General features: G+C 34.1%; 1 long non-coding RNA gene across 2 annotated transcripts in view; it reads left to right on the forward strand.

Annotated features, from left to right (window-relative positions):
- The window catches only part of LOC140639745 (uncharacterized), a 66,554-nt gene extending 51,134 nt beyond the window's left edge, over nt 1-15,420 (forward strand). The window contains exons 3-4 of one of the 2 annotated variants that reach the window (XR_012036355.1): nt 7,430-7,519; nt 14,687-15,420. This is a non-coding gene — a long non-coding RNA (uncharacterized lncRNA). Of the gene's footprint in view, nt 1-7,429; nt 7,520-9,196; nt 10,271-14,686 lie in introns of those variants that run through there. The other variant, XR_012036356.1, reaches the window with a different exon arrangement.
- The last annotated feature ends 623 nt before the right edge of the window (nt 15,421-16,043 follow it).

A 16,043-nucleotide genomic window follows, 5' to 3' on the forward strand; every position in this document is an offset into this window, starting at 1 on the left:
TTTTATTTGTCTGTTTCCTGTCTACTTATCTTTGACTTGACTAGTTCATCTTGTTGACATTACCCAATATGAAATAGGTTTTATAGTATGCATGATATATCCTTTTGCACAGTGGTAAAGAAGTTCAGACGAGCTTTTGGAGGACAGTTAGGATAAAGAATTGTAGTCCATTCTTAGCCAAAGTATGGTAGGTGATCTCTCTCAGATCTGAAGTCAAAGAGCAGGCTAAAATGTACAGATACAAAGCTAACATTTATTGAATGTTTATTGTGAGTCACAATACTACTATCAAAAGGCAGTACTCCCAGAAAGGTGCCCTTGGGCATAAAGAGTATGTATGATGATTAATTTTGTATGTCAATTTGCATAGGCCTTGGTACCCAATTTTTAAAAAATCAAATGTTTGTTTTAGAGTTGCTGTTAAAACGTTTTTTAGATGTGATTAACATTTACATGAGACTTTGAGTAAAGCAAGTCATTCCTATAACGTGAGTGGGCCTTAACCAATCAGTTGAAGGCCTTGAGAGAAAAGACTGAGGTTCCAAAGAAAAAGGAATTCTACTTCCAGACTGCATTTGAACTCAAGATTGCAACATCAGCTTTTGCCAGAATTACCAGCCTGAGGGCCTGCTCTGTGAATTTCAGACTTGCTAACCTTGTGTATTACATGAACCAATTGCTTAAAATCCCTCTTTCACTCACTCTTTTATCTATCTATCTATCTATCTATCTATCTAATCTATCTATCATCTATCATCTCTACAAAGTTTCTTGTTTTCCTAGAGAACCATAATACAAAAGGAAATTGGTGAATCTTGGTTCTTCCTAATGGTTCAGGGCTTTACCTATTTGGGATGAAAAACATAGTTAAGACGCAGTGAACAGTACAGAATTTACCCAGGAAAATGTGTATACATGTACATAACTGTAAAATTTTGCATACATATACACGGTGCCCAGGGATAAGAGCCCTTGTTCTGGGTTTTGATGTCAAACTGATTTGCTTCTAAGTAAAATGCAATGAGACCTTCTAGGTCAGAGGTTTCATTGAATTTCACTCAGGTCATAGGTAAGAATCAAAGGCCAAAAATATGGTGGGCAAATAAGGATATGATTTGTGTTCTTAAGGGGGAAAAGAAATGCTTCTATCAATGTACTTTTGAAGGACAATAAAGTGGCAGAATGCATATATGTCCAGAAACACTTTGCCAGTGTAGAGTACGAAGCCGGAAAGTTAATGGGCAGAGAGGGTTCCTGTATGACAGTTGATTTTTACCGAATCACAAAGATTTTGCCAAATTTACCCAGAAACCCAACTACCTGGAGGGAAAACAAGAAATAGGTTGAAATAGGTTGAATTCTAGCAGCTACTTATTTTTAATTCCCAACTATCAATGAGAGGTTATTTAATTCCTACCAGAGTTTAGAATATGCTTATTCCTTATTATTAAGTGGAAAATTCTTCCTTTCCAGATGGTCTCATGGATATTTTACAAAATTTTAGAGAGTTGATGTTCAATGTGCTACTTTCTGAAGTAATGATCTGTGACCCATAAATAAGAACAAAAAGTGGCTGCTAGGGATTAGTACAAAGAGGACTCAGAGTCTGTGAAAGTTAGTAAAAATTTAATAGAAAATAACTTCAACTATAAAATAAAGCAGCACAGTCTCTCAAAGATGTTGTATGCTGTATTTAAAACATCAGAAACTATTAGTTAACTTACTTTGCCAGGTTAGCTCATTTTTTATATGTATCAGAAAAAAGCTTGTTTGTCATTTCTGTGCATATATTTGAAACTTTTCATTGAATCATTGCAATATAATTTAATGCTACACCGATACCAAAAAGGTTCAGACCCTTGCATGCTAAGAATTGTAAACTGTGAAAGGAAGGAAATTATTATAGCATAAGTGTATGTCTTTGCATTCAATTTAATGCCAGGTGAGGATCAGGCATATCTGTGAGTGCAGGATCAAATCATAGGGTAATATTTTGTTGTGGATTGGCGAATATAACAAACTCTGTGTATATAATATGGTGTGATGATTAATCTTATGTGTCTACTTGCCTGGGCTGCCCAGATCTTTGGTCAGACATCCTGAGTATTTCTCTGAGGGTATTTTGGGATGTGATTACATTTAAATGGGCATACTGCGGAAAACATATCACCCTCTGTGAAATGAGTGGATCTCATTCAATTCATTGAAAGCCTGACTAAAATGGAAACAGGCTCTTCCTGGGTCTCTAGCCTGCCTGCCTTCACACTGGAACTACACTATTTGCTCTCCTGGGTCTTGAGCTTGCCAGCTTACCCTGTAGATATTGGAACTTCAGTGTCCATAATCATTGAGCCAACTCCTTGTACTCTCTCTCTCTCACACACACACATGTCTATAATCATCCCTTTGATGCATTTTTTGGAGAACTCTGACTAATACACATGGTGTTAAAATAGTTTTAGCACTTATTTTAAATTTTAGATTCTTCTATGACTGTTTATGGTAAGCTTTGTATTCTTAACTTTTTTATTACTTTTTTCAAATAAAATATAATTTTTAAAGATTTTATTCATTTATTCACAAGAGACACACAGAGAGAGGCAGAGACATAGGCAGAAGGAAGAGCAGGCTCCATGCAGGGATCCCCATGTGGGAATTGATCCCAGGTCTCCAGGATCACGCCCTGAACCGAAGGCAGACACTTAACCACTGACCCAACAAGCAACCCTCAAATAAAATATAATTACTTTTAAAACTAAAATTATTGGTAAAAAATGAAAAAAAGGGAAGAATTTAATTATGAATTTGCTCTGGTTTAGGATGAAATAACGTACTATATTAAACATTATGCCATGATGTAACACATTATGCCGGAAATTCTTCTACAAAGTCATTAGAAATTTAAAGAAAAAACAGAAAAGAAAGTTAAAGTTATTTTTGTTGGGGATCATTTTATGGCAATAAAAATTACTCAAATCCCCAGTGTGGTATGCAGTGAAATTTTGAAAAGAGTTCTACAATCTCTGCCAAGTTACAACATTATTTGAAACAAAACAAAGTAAGCATAAAAATAAAGCTTTCAAGTTCTTTCAGAATAAATGAAACAGCTTAATGTTATGAAAAATGTATGCAAACACAATTTGAATCTGATGCTGAAAATGCACTTATTAAATGACATTCTATTATATTGTAACAATTGTATTAGATTAGCAGGCAGCTAGGAAAACACAATTAGTGCATTGTCTGAAAATAAAGCTAAGAGACTACAAGACTATGCATACAAGTTACTTGACTAATTAATTCATAGGCTGACATACATGAAAATCTTTACAATTCAACTGGACAAGAGAAAAAATATTCCAGAGCTCTCCATTACTTGTTTTTCTTTATACTGTGTGAATGTAAAGACACTTGTTACTCTCTAAATCACTTGCCATAGAAAGAAGAAATTGTTTTGAAATTTTGAGGGAAAATTTAACAAAAATTAGCATGTTATCCAAATTAGAAACTTTCTATGTGAATCAGGATTTTCTCATAAATATAGACCAAATAAATAAAATTTAAACACTTTCATCTGAATTATTATTTTATTTGACAAAATCACATTTTATGTAAAACAAACATTTATAGTTATGTCGAATTCTGTATTATCTAATATTCATGACAAAAAGTGATATTCAATCAAAAATCATTTCCAGTTCAGGTTTTCAGATTGAATCCTAGATTCTTATCAATAAACCATGTTGTTTACAGATAACATTATCTCAAAACATCAAAAATATTTAAACAAAGTTTTAAAAAGAAATCAAAGACAATTAGTAGTGTTTACATAAAAACAAACTCCTGTCCACCGATAAAATATATGAATTATTCATTAGTTAGTGATTTACTAAGTTACCAAAAGTAAAGATATTTCTTTTTGGTTTTTATTTATTTTGATTATCTAAAATATATGTATACTGTATTTCAGTTTTGCTGTAATCATAGATAAAATTTTAAAAAATCAAATAGAATATTTTAATGATTTTAATTATATATATATTATGCATGTATCTTTTTTTGTAGGACTAAATCACACTCTATTTCAAAAAATTATTTTCTGTAATCTGTTATTTCACAATAATAATATCTGGAATTTTATACTTTTGAAAGAAATTATTTTCTTGCTTTTCAATCAGACACACCATAGAACACTTTATAAACTCTTAAAAACGCTTTTAAAAAAAATGGTGATAGGTTATTAAAATAAAGCAATTCTAAACTATTAGTATGTATCAAATTCAAACAACAAAATAAGTACAATAATTATTTTTTTATCTTCTTAATACTGCACGGCCAATTTCACATTCAACTGTGTTAGAATTATCTGTGACCAAAATATGCAGAGCATCAATTTGCAATGCCTTGTAAATATAGGCCTACATGTTGTGGGATTAATATTTTCATGCACAGCAAATCAGAACAAACATATTTTCTTCAGCCTATGTCAGTCAGACCTTGACACTGTCATATTCACATGCCCTTCAAAACCAAGACCAAGAAATTCAGTTTGTAAAAAGACTGATTTGATAATGACAGAAACTGACAAGTATCAGCTTTAGATATCATTTTAGAGATTCCAAATTTATGATCTCTGTGAAAAACATGTCTTGAAATATACAAATCAGTGAATCCAGAATTACATTTCTTGGGTGATATAATGGTAATATACACATCTCCTTTCAAATATAAAGAAAATGAATGCAATTTCCTCTTTCCTTGCCTTAATAGTTAACAATTTAGGCATTTGGTAATCTTTACTATAGCTTAAATATTTATTGATAATAGTAAGGATATTTGCTTTGAGGAAGGAAAGAGGGGTGGACAGAGGATATCTTGGGTCCAGATAGACTTTTTAGCTGGATGACTTTTGACAAGTTTGTTAAACCTCTGAGTGATAGTTTTTTCATCTGAAATATGAATATATTAACTATTAGACATGTTTTTGTGAGTATTAAATTTTAAATCTATGTGAAATTGCTGGTAAAGTCTGGCTGGCAGTAGGTACTCAGTAAATATTCCTTTCTACTCTCATTTATCGATATTTTCCCTCAAAAAAGATATATAAATGTGCCTGTCCAATATGGTAACCATGAACCACATAAGGCAAATTGAGCATTTAAAATGTGGCTTTTCTGAATTGAGATATGCTATAAGTATTAAGTACACACCAGATTTTGAAGACTATTAAAAAAAAGAAGGCAAAATATCTCATTTAATTATTTATATTACATGTTGAAATTGATATATTTTAGATATATTAGTGTGCATAAAAATATTATTAATTTCACCTGTTTCTTTTTTTAATGTAGTATATAAAAGTTTTAAACTACATATGTATTTGTTCCTCACATTCTGTATTGAATAGTGCTGATCTAGAAATGAGAAGATATAAAAAAATCCAAGGTTCTAATAAAATTCTAATCAGTATCGGAGAAGGAAAGATTTTGTTATCTTTTAATACTTTAGAGTCCTTGGAGAAAGGAATCACATTGTATTAAAATCTTGTAAAAAGCAAATTATGCCAGATAGCAAACATTTTTGATTAGTCTCCTTAGAGTTAAAAGGTGAAAGAAGTTTTTTCTTATGGTCTACTATAATTTTAAAAATTGGAATAAAGTACACAAAGTTATGTTGCAATCCCTCTTCTCTGTGCTTTGCACATAATGACTTCATCGGCAACACTTAAGCACATATTCCTTATAGCTAATGGAGCCAAGCGTCTCTCTGAACTACCTACGATTTATTGAGGTCTCAACCAGCCAAATTTCTTAACCTAGAGAAGCCTTAGCCAATTTCTCAGAAGGTAGAGAGTGACAAGAGGAACTGCTAATAGCTAGTCTGACCAACTTCACACTATAATAAAGTATACTTTCTAAAAGACAAGTCTGATCATGTCTTTTCTCTTAAAATTTTCCTCTAAAATCTTGAATAGGTTTTAAGGGAAAGTTGAAGACTACTTTCTTAAGAACTTTCCATTGTTACATTCAAATCTGTTTTCTGTCCCTGTCCCTGTAAGTATGTAGAGCACTGTTGGGTAAGGGTTCCTCTCCAGTGCATGTTTGCTATAGGGTATGCAGTCTAGCAACACTTGGCCTTGCCACATCTCTCCTGGATAAGGAGAGCTCAGGAAAAATGTTTGTTTTCTTCTTTCTCGGCTTCTAAGTTTGTGTGTGTGTGTGTGTGTGTGTGTGTGTGTGTGTGTGTGTGTTTTAAACACTCCTGTTCTTTGCATCTGTCTCTCTGGAATTAATATTATAGCGGAGAAACAGATAATGAATAAGAAAGATAGGTATCTTAAATATATGGAATATTAAATAGGGTCAACTGCTAAGGAAAAACAAATATTTAAGGAGAATGGGGATATATACATTGGTAGAGGTTTGGATTTTAGATGGAATGGCCACAGAAGACTTCATAGAGAAAGTGACATTTGAGAAAAGATATGAAGGAAGTGAAGTGCTATTATTCTGTGGCCTCATCCTGTGCCCTTGTAATTAGGAATACTTCTTACCAGGAGTTTCAACCCTTTCCCCCATAGATTCAGTATGAATAAATACAGGAAAATGTTAAACAGGGCAGAAGATGTGTGGATGAGGCCTGCCAGAAGGTCTGGGAAAGGGCACATGAGCCCTTTGAGACAAAGGGAACAGTTTTACTTCTCCATGTATTTCATCTTCAAGCATTAATTTGGTCTTTGATTCAGGATTTTTCAAAATATGGCTCTATTCTAGTTTTATTTATTTTTTAAAGATTTTTTTTAATTTTTAAATTTTTTAAAAGATTTTATTTATTTATTCATGAGAGAGAGAGAGAGAGGCAGAGACACAGGCAGAGGGAGAAGCAGGCTCCATACAGGGAGCCTGACATGGGACTCGATCCTGGGTCTCCAGGATCAGGCCCTGGGCTGAAGGTGGTGCTAAACCGCTGAGCTACCGGGGCTGCCCTATTCTAGTTTTAATAGATGGCTATGAGGTTAGTTAATAGGTAATAACCAATAGCAAGAGAAAAAAACATAGAAAAATAAATAATATCATTTGTTGCAGTAGGGATAGGAATTATTTCAAACATATGCATGCACACATAGCTATGTGTTTGCTGGGCAGTGATATAAAACATATTTCTTACCATGGGTCATGGATAAAAGAGTTTGAAAAATACTGTGCTAAGTACAAGAGAACTTCTGAAGTGGTAGTTTCTAAAGAAGGGTTAAGAGAATGAACGAGGTGGGGTGCTTGAGTGGCCCAGTTGGTTAAATGTCTCCCTACAGCTCAGGTTGTGATCCCAGGGTCCTAGAATCAAGCCCCATGGGGTGCCTTGCTCAGCAAGGAGCCTGCTGCTGCCTCTCCCCTCTGCTCATGTACACTCTCTCTCCCTCTCTCAAAAATAGAAAAAGACAATGGATGAAGCAATAAGGAAGGTGTAATGGGCTCTTGTCTCTGAGGAAAATGAAAACATACGGCTAACTGAAGATAATCAGGTATCCATTTACCCCTATTTGTTCAATTGAGACTAAAAACTACATTTAATGGCTTGTTTTTCTAGTCCTTTTTATTTTTGATGTCCCTCATGTGTGCATATGTGCACATGTACAGTTGTGTATATTTCTGTGTATGTTTGTGATTTATTATAGTGGCCACAGAGACTCTGAGGAGAAAGATAAGAGTTTACATAATTTTCAAAGGAAGTTAGAAAGTTGGGGAGACTATGCTACTGTTTAGCTGACATGAATAGAATCCCAAGAATTGAAATGGTGGTGGAAACTACCAAATGGAGAAAGCTGAGTCTATGGGAGCTTCTGCAAAGATGGAAGGAAATGAAGAACACAGGGAGCTAGTAGAGACCATGGAAAGGTCTAAGGGCTGAGCTGTGGAGAGGCTCAAATGGGTCCCCAAGACCAGGTCACATTGGCAGTTTTTAAGATTGAATCTTAGCCCTGTGTTCTCTCTACACTGCCTGCCTTATTAAATATATCTCTTTTGATTCTTCAGTTACTATTTTAATGAAGATGATTCTTAAATCTATATCCATTGGCATAGTTTCTCCTGAATTCCAATGTAGTATCTTCAAATTCTTGCTGAGCCATTCTTTGAATATGTCTTTTATTATGTTTTCTGGCTTCTAGCCTGAGAGCTTAAAGTACATTCAGTGCTATCCATATATATCTGGAAAGCTGGCAGGTAAATCCCACTAGGAATATCTGTGAATGAGAAAATAAAGCATCTTTTGATCTTTCCTAAAAACATAAATAATGGAAAGTCACATTCTTCCAGGTTGGTTAACAAAGTAAGAGAAAGACCTCTACAGGCCAGGTTATGAGCCACACTAGCATACATCAGGAAAGATTGCCTCTGGTGGAAGGAGCCATCCATTACATGCAGCACAGAAGAGGAAGGGGAAAGGAAATGAAATTTCCTGATAGAAGGAAGGCTAGTTTCTTGAACCACTGGAGTATGTGGGCAACTGTTTTCTCAAAAGCAGTATCAAACCATTTTTGTGTATTTCCTGTGACCCTATTTTACTCATAAATCGGTGTCTTTTGAAGAAACATGAACTACTTTTAGATTAATACAAAGATATTGAAGTCTCCCTCATTTGTTAGCTTTTGTCTTGCCCATTGTATCTACTGATGCCCTTCAATTCTGAGGAAGTTAGTCTTATTATCATTTATAGTCTTATTATCATTTCCCATTGAGTAGAGCTTGGAATTACATCAAACTCTCATACTTAGAATCTGGAGCTCCAACTGTGAGTTTCTTTTTAGCCAAGACCTGAAATCCAGTGATCCGTGTGTATGCCCTAGGTGCCAAACTGATTAAGTTTTCTCTCATATGATTTGAGATCTAATCCTGGATTACAAGAAGGTCCAGCAAGGCCATCAGGGAGCCCTTGAGTCAAAATCACCTCTCAGGGAGTCCCACAATTTCCAGGGACAGACTTGCTTCAGTATCCCTGCCAGGCTCAGTTGTTGATTAGGAACAGCCCTTCCGAGACGTACCTTTAGCATAAACACACAGTTGGATTTCAGTACAGCAGCAGGAGCGCTTGGTCAATTAGGCTTTCTGTAGTTGGTCTTTGAGGTACATTCTTATGGCCCCTAGCCACCACCGCTTTTCTCTGCCTAATCCAATCTTATGCAGTATTTTTTTTTTTTCAGATACATTTGATGAGAATGGAGCCTGAAACAAAATCCTGTTCCACTAAAAATGTCATTCCAGATTGTTATGTATGATATATTTTTAGTGCAACCATTCAAACCATTAGCAAATTATAATGGAATTGAATAATTTCTTTTGCTTGTTCATGAATATATCATCCAAGATCATACCTAATTGATAATTTGCCTGAATTGCAATATGTGTCTAGAAATCACTCAGTACATAAATGGGCTAAATCTGTCAACAACAACAACAACAAAATGAAATGAGACATGCATGATTTGTGTTTAGTGAACCCATGTTGATTCCTAATGATCATTTGTTTCCAATTGTTCATAAACCATATTATAATAATAATTTCTAGAACTTTCTATGGAATTAATTTCAAACTCTTCAGTATAGTATAGAATTCTTAATTTTTTCCCCATTTTTAATTTTTTAGCTTATTTTTTATTCAAGTATAATTAATACACAGTGTTACATTAGTTTCAGGTGTACAATGTAACTATTTAACAATTCTATGCATTACTCAGTGCTGACCATGGTAAGTGTATTCTTAATCTCCTTTATTCTTTCACCCATCCTGCCACCCACCTGCCCTAGGCAACCACCAGTTCACTATATTTAAGTGTCTGTTTTTTTTGTTTGTTTTGTTTTTTAGATTCCACATATGAGTGAAATAACATATTTGTCTTAATCTGACTTATTTCATTTAGCATTATACCCTCAAGATACATACATGTTGCAAATGGCCAAGATTTCATTCTTCTTTACGGCTGAGTCCTTAATTTTTAATTTAAAAAGAAATTAACCATTTTTTCCCTCTCTAGTATTTTGGTTATCTCTTTCTGATTATTCACAGTGCCTCAAGAAATAGTTCAATGGTACAGACATTTTATTTGAAAGTTCCTTTTTTAACCTGGGATATAATTCATCTGGGACAAAAGATGTAAAGTCATTTAGGGAAAGAATTGCTTTCTTACAGTCTTATATTTCTTGGGTTTCAATTTCCTCTCACCAACATTATTTTTGCTATCCTTGACAGAGAAGATGGAAATAAAAGTTGAATGGTATAGCTTTTTCTTTGTCATGTGTTATAAAAATGTTACTTTGAAGCAACATGTTCATTTTCTCTGAGCATAACTTTAAAACCCTATTTTGCGCGTCTTTAGAATTTTGGCAAGCCTCATTGCATTCTGGTTATTGGCCTTTTGAAAATCACTCTTGTACTTCTTAATCACTTGCATATTTGTTGTTGGTCATACCTCTTTCTTCTTTCTTTTGTACATGTTCTCTTTTATAGATGAATTCAACTACCTTTTGTCCTTTTCACAATCTAGCGATTAGTGTGGCCATGAGATGTGAATTATGATCATCAATTCTGTGCTCCTGAGTTCTTATGGAAAATTAGGAGGATCCAGAGAGAGAGAGAGAGAGAGATCTTTGTCATCAAAATTTGTTATGTCATTCTATTTCTGAATATCTCTCTTTATCCTAATTTTTCTTCACTTAAAAAATCATATTCTTTATGGAAATAGCCTCAGATTTCTTTTGCCATCTTAAAAACAAAATTTTTGTGTTTTTTATACTTTGTTTAGTTTTTTCTAATCAGGTTTCAATTATAGTTCTAAAATTAAACTGGATTTTGTTCATTATCCAATGAAATGAAATTATGAAATTACAAATGGCATAAAGACAACATTTTTATGATAGTAGTTAAATGGAAAACTACATAGAATTCCATATTGCTTAGGAAGATCTGGATTTAATAAAATGAGGCACACTATAGAGGATTTAGATATATCAGTTATTTCCCTTATACAGGTAAGAAATCAAGTCAAGGCTTAGAAAATTTAGAGACTAATTTGTCCATGAGAATAGGGGAACCTCTAACCTCTTTGGGAATTTGTTTCCTGGAAGTCAGCAGCCAGACTTGGGAAATTTCTTAATTCTAAGCTGTTTGTACATTTGTTCTTTTTGTTTTTCTACAGTTCCCAAGGTTTTTCTACTACCTATGTTTCTACTAGGGCTCTTCCCATTGGAAGGTATAGAGTTCTAGAGTCGGGACTGTGGTTAGGTGGATGATAGTTGTATAAGTTACATAAACTTTCCAAATATTTTTCTGGACTTGGAGGATCAAATGTATTGGTGAGAATATTAATATGTATAAAGCACTTTAAACACACATAAGCTATTTTTATTGGATTATGCAGGGAGTATAAGCTCTATCTGAACCAAGTTGCTAGCATACAAAAATGTTGAGGAGGATTTTTAAACTTTTAAAAAGAAGTGGAAAACCAGAGTATTTGTAAGTCCTGAAACTTCCATTTTCTCAGGTAGTCAAGAATATTGTATGAAAATTTAAAGAATAAAAAGTGGAGGATGATTAAATAATTGACCTGCTGATTAGAGTAATTAATAGCTATGGAAAATGATTAACCCTATAATTTAAAAAAAGCCGTAAAAGGTAGTTTGCTTTCTTCCCCTTTTTCTGTATTCATCGTACTTTGATCTTATAAACAATGGTAGGTTTCTTAATATAGGGAAATGGCCAACAAATACACACTGGGGATTATAGAGAAAGGATAAAAGGTATTTTATTTCTCTTACAACTGAAATCACGTAAGAACCTAAAACAGTAGAGATGAATACACTGGATATGAAATGGCTGCATCTCTCATTAATTTCATTTTTAACAGACTAGTCATTCAGTTATGTTCCATTTTCAAATAGCATTTTGGCATACCATTCTTTGGTCCAAAAGTTAAAGTAATGTATTGCATGTAAATTGTGGAACTAAGTCAAAATTATTATTTAACACCTACTGAACACACTTAATATAATATGTAGTGCTATTTACAGTATCATAAAAATGACTTATCTACAGTTCAACAAAGTTTCATGTGAGACAACGCACCTTTCTGCATTATGGATAGACAAAAAAAATAAAATCCCAAGCACATTAAATCTACTTAGATTTTTTAAAACTCATTAATGTACTCTAAAACTAGTGTTGTATAAGAGTTTAAATTCAGCATTAAAGAAAGTGCTCTGTTGTAAGTTTCATCCTTGTGAAGTTCATTAAATCTCCTTAATGCATCTGTTATAAGTCCTCTACATCAGGCAGAAATTAGTATAAGGAGTTTTAAATCATGTTCATCCTCTTAAAATGGTTTAAAATATGCTTATGTACAGTTACTAAGTACAATCAAGTATTTTATTATAATAAGTAATTTGAAAAATTCCCATTATAAATCATCTAAAAACATTCTTCCTGAAAACAGAACTTACCATGAGCTTGAAAATGTATGTTTGCTTTTCAAATTCTTAGCCGTGTATTCTAATGTAGGTTTTTAATCAGATCTGTTTTAATAGATCAAAACTACCCTAGCCCTGTCCAAGGTTATGCAGTTTAATAGAGGACAGCACAATGTACTCAGCAAATTTTACAGGGTGGAATGAAAACATGTCTGTGGGCAGCCTGGGTAGCTCAGCAGTTTAGAGCCGCCTTCAGCCCAGGGCCTGATCCTAGGGACCTGGGATTGAGTTCCACGTCGGGCTGCCTGCATGGAGCCTGCTTCTCCCTCTGCCTGTGTCTCTGCCTCTCTCTTTCTCTCTCTCTCTCTGTCTCTCATGAATACATAAATAAAATCTTAAAAAAAAAAAGGAAAAGAAAACATGTCTGTGTATTAATGATGTAGTATTCTTTATGATTAAATTTTCAGATGAAGAATTGCAGCATCAAGTAGTGGAAATAACACTGGGGCTGGAGTTAAAGAACTGAATCAGAGCTCATTTAATGTGTTGAGTAAACTTGGGAAGTCACTTGTTCTCTGTGAGGCTGTTTTTCTCCTTAGTCTTAAAAGGATGATAAAACCCAACTCATAGCTTCACTGAGAGGTGACTTTGTGAAAGCCCATGGTTAAGTGTCACTTCTTTACTAGTCAGTTAATATTTGTTTGATTTCTTATTTATAAGAAACAGGAAAATGTCATATTCTAGTAATATATATTCAATGCTCTAATTATCACATAACTTTAATGTTTAGCTAAACATATTAAGAGGTCTGCTTTGCTCATTAAATGACCATATGAATTCAGTTTTGGAAGGACTACTGCATTTATTTGGCAGAATGATTCTGATTTTATTGTTTGACTTGGTGAGAAAAAGGGTGCATGGCCACTTTATATATACACAGCTAGGTTTAGTACATAAAACTATACAGGTTTATAGAACCTCTAAAATTTAGATGTTTATCGTTTCAGCTGAAGAAAAAAAAATGTAAACCTGGATTTTTTTTTTTTCCTTTCTACAGATCTAAAGCAGTTCAGCTACTCTATTACTGTAAATATCTGCCATTGGCGTTGCTTGGAGAATTGGTAGAAATCATATAGAAAAACCTAGCTTGGAAGTGACCTCTAGGTTTCATTTCCCTAGCTACTGGAGGAGGAGTGTATTTGAGAAGCAGTGTAGTTTAGCTCCAGGAGATTAGAGTGTGGGTATGAGCCAAGACATTGTTGGCTGCTGCTTGATGAGGTGACTTATTTGTGGAGTGGGACTGACAACTGTGTTTGAAGCTAGGTGATCTCGGCCCGAGGCACTGTGCTGCAATGGTAGACACATGGTGTGGCAAGATTAATGGGAAACCGGGCTTAACAGAGTGTTGAAGTGTTAAAGAGGAAACTCAAAGACCTTGTCCATCTGGATTGACCTTCAGGTTGAAACTATGTAGACCTAAGTGCCTACATGCTATTTACCTTGGAGAGCTCTGAGTTGGTCACATGGATATATGATTTTTTGTTTGTTTCTGATGTGAATCAACTCGTCAACATGAAATGTTAACAAAAACATCTAGCCTAGGGTTTAAAAATGTATTCAACACAAAAAGTCCTGAAAATATTCAATGCTTCAAATAATTTCCCCTAACCTCTGAGATATCTTGCACTAAAAGTGTCTTTTTGTTGAAATATTTTCTAAAATATTTCCACTTTTACTTTTCTGCTCCCAGGACAACTTTTCCTCTGAACCACAACTACTCCTTTATTTTATTTTATTTTTTTGGGTTCTGAAATAACCCATCCTGCAGCCATAAACAACTTGCCTTGATGGCTAGCCAAGACTCTGTCCTGCCACAAACCTCCTCCTACTTTTTCATTTCTTTCTCCAAGGAGCAATAAACATGAATCCTGACCCACCAATGGAGCCCCAGAACTGAGAAGAGATAGACTACCTCTAAACAGGTAGAAATAAAAACAATGCCTCACTTCGATAATACTAAATGTGTTAGGAAGACAGTCTCCAAGAGAGAGGATAAATAATCTACATAATGAAGAATTAGTTAGCAGTGTTATGTAAATATTGTAGCAGCATCAATGAGGAGGTAAGCAGAAGTATTTTAAGACACTATATTATACAATACCCTGTGCACTGTTTCCTGGTGATAAGGTTTTTAAAGCATCTTTATAAGCTCTTCTTCTCTGTTGTGACAGGATTATTTTTGCACATTTGGAAAGCAACTGAAAAAGGAAGCTTGGAAAAAATCCTGCCTAACAAAGCAGCCATACTCAAATAGCTTGAACTATAAGAAAGAACTGATTTAAGATACAAGAATGGATAAGATATGAGATTTAAACATGATAAAAAGTGATATCTTCATTTTTTCAATGCTGTGTATTCTTGTTGTGTAGTAAAATGCTAAAATAGTAAAGGATTGAATTGTTTTTCATTATTAATACCCTGAATTTTAAATAGTCACTGAAATATTTTATATAATAACATCCAGAAGTAATAACACAAATAAGGATAAAGTTAGTGAATGGAAAATGTAATGTACAAATTACCAAAAGGAAATCATACTAGTTTTAAGAAATGTTTTAGCCACTGGTATCAATAAATTGATTCCCCACTACTTCTCAGAAAAAGTTGGCATACATTTTTCTCACTACTACACCCCTAAAAAGCTCAGTTTTAGAATGATGAAATATTTAAATCTTTTGGAACTATCTAGATTTTAGATAGTTCCTCAGAGAGTATTGACTCTTGATTTGACTGTGTTGCACAAATCACCGAAATTCATGAATTCTAAATATCATTATAGATATTGGTTTAAGAAATGTTAATGTTTCAATTTAAAGAAATGGTGAAAAGGTAGATACTAGGAAAAAAAACAAAAAAATGGACATGTTTCAGATGATAAAAGAATTGAATAATTAGGTGTGGTTAATCAGCCCCTCAATGCAACTTTTTTTTTTAAGATTTTATTTTTATTTATTCATGAGAGACACAGAGAGAGAGAGAGAGAGGCAGAGACACAGGCAGAGGGAGAAGCAGGCTCCATGCAGGGAGCCTGATGTAAGACTCTCCCTGGACTCCAGGATCATGCCCTGGACTGAAGGCAGGGGCTAAACTTCCGAGCCACCCAGGCGTCCCAATATACAACTTTTGATTGTCTAGCAGTATTAGTATCATTTGTAGGCTCTCCACAAATAATGTTTGATTGAAGGATGCCTTTCTCGCTATATTCTTCCTACTGCCATTATTTGTTGTATATTCAAGGCAAACTCATTTTAATATTAGTCATATTTCAATCAAGATGCCACCAGAGCAGGGATATGTCTGGGAGTAGAAGCCAGAAGCCTAAATATGCTGAAAGAAAGTAGGTGAACGTAGATACAAGGAAAATCTTTAGTTTCAAATCAGGTTAAAAAGGAGAGTAAATATAGAAATGCAGACACAGGCTAGAATGTAGGAGTTACATTCAGGTAACCAAAATTGAGCAGGGAACAGATTAAAAACAATGCATTTAGCAGTGGCAATCAGGTGTCCAGAAATGAATCAAATTTCTGA

This window comes from Canis lupus, chromosome 9 (assembly GCF_048164855.1).
Source record: "Canis lupus baileyi chromosome 9, mCanLup2.hap1, whole genome shotgun sequence".
In the NCBI taxonomy this organism is placed as follows: Eukaryota; Metazoa; Chordata; class Mammalia; order Carnivora; family Canidae; genus Canis; species Canis lupus.